This window comes from Orycteropus afer, unplaced genomic scaffold, assembly GCF_000298275.1.
Source record: "Orycteropus afer afer isolate SDZICR_OR568_19922 unplaced genomic scaffold, OryAfe1.0 scaffold00060, whole genome shotgun sequence".
Classification (NCBI taxonomy): Eukaryota; Metazoa; Chordata; class Mammalia; order Tubulidentata; family Orycteropodidae; genus Orycteropus; species Orycteropus afer.
Window position 1 is genome coordinate 2692916 of NW_006921647.1, and position 1716 is coordinate 2694631.

The 1716-nt window shown below is 40.2% G+C and overlaps 1 pseudogene; it reads right to left on the reverse strand.

Annotated features, from left to right (window-relative positions):
* Nucleotides 1–472: 472 nt before the first annotated feature.
* Nucleotides 473–1408, reverse strand: LOC122149903 (annotated as a pseudogene).
* Between the last annotated feature and the right edge of the window lie 308 nt (nucleotides 1409–1716).

Here is a 1716-nt window from a genome sequence, read left to right on the forward strand (position 1 = left end):
GAAGTAGATTGCCCAACCTTCCTTCCGAGGAGTTGCTGGTGGGTTTGAACCGCCAGCCTTCTGCTTAGCAGTCAAGTGCCTTAGGTACTACGCCACCAGAGCTCCTTGCCTAATCCTAGATCCCAAAATTTTTCTCCTAAGCTTTTGTCTAAGTATTTTATAGTTTTGCATTTTACATTTAAATCAATTATCCATTTTAAGGTAATTTATACAAAAGGTATAAAATATAGCTCAAAGTTCAACTTTTGCTTAAAGATTTTTTTTAACAAACAAAATTTAATAATGCTCACAAGAATAAAGTTTGTCAAATTCAGTGCTTGAAATATGCACCAGGTAGGCAGAATGTCTAATAGGGCTTGTTTTGGGAAGTGTCCACTACTAAATCACCAAGTCTCCTACAAGAAGCCTGTTTTCAAGAGAGAAGAACGTGCTATTTGTGTTCCAACCTGAACTTCTCCCCTTCAGCCACTCATTACTGCTTGTTTATCTTCTTGACCTTCTCATAGTGATGGTCTTTGGTTGTCTTCTCATTAGCAGGATGCTTAGCTTGCGGTTAGGAAGAGACCTGCTCAGCCTCTGTCTGGCCTCTCTGTCACCCACTCTCAAGGGCTAGATTTACTAGAAAATTTTCTAGAAAATTTCTGGATTTACTAGAAGAAGACTTTAAATCAATTGCCATAAATATGTTCAAAGAGTTAAGGAAAACCATACACCCAGAAATAAAGGAAACCAAGAGAGCAATGTCTCAGAAATATTGACAAAGATGTAGAAATTATAAAAAGGAACCAAATAGAAAATTTGGAGTTGAGATGTACAAACTGAAATGGAAAATTCACTAGAGCTTTGGGTTCTTTATTTCTCCATATGGCGGCATTGAGCGCCTCATGATAAAATTGATTGTGCTGCACATAATTCATAGTGGTGACCACAAAGGATATCTCACTGTCTTTCTTCTTGTTTTCTGAAAATTCATAAAGACAGCCCTCTTTTTTTTTTTTTTGGCTTTACTTTCTGTTCCTTGTGTTCCATAGTCCTGTTCCTTTACTTCAGCTCTGTCTCAATGTATTTCATTATGTCTGCATCCTCATCCCTTCAATTCATTTCTGTGGAAAAGGATATTCCCAGGTGAAGGTCTTCTTCACTGATCTTATCTTGGCCCTTCTTCAGTTTCTTCATGTCCTCTATACCCCCTGTCTTCGTCTGAAAGGGATCATCTTCTAGAGTTGTCTCTTACTGCACTTTCTCTCCCACCAGCGAGTCCACAGCACTCACCCCATTGGCCCACTTCTTCAAATTCTGCACTTCTCAGGTTTCTCCTAGCTTTAATGGAACCTCCTCTGAGACCTCTCCATCTTCCTCTGACTCCAAGTCATCTGGTGCCCTGGACAGTCTTCCCAGTGACCTGCATGGTGCCCATTACTCTGGCACCATTCATTGAAAGGCTTTCCTTTCTTCACTGAAACGAGTTTGTACTTTTGTCAAATTTCATTAAGGAGAGGCTGTGGGGAAAAAAAGGCAGAATAGGGAAATCTGGGGGCCCATCTTTTCACAGAAACATTGACAAACCTCACAAAACCTTTCAGAATCAACTTTATCAGAACTCTGGAAGAATCTCAAAGGGGTGCAGAAGCCAAGGAAATTCTTTAAAAAAAACAAACTCACTTCCGTGGAGTTGATCCTGGCTCATAGTGACCCCTCCTTGGGTTTCCGAAGTGG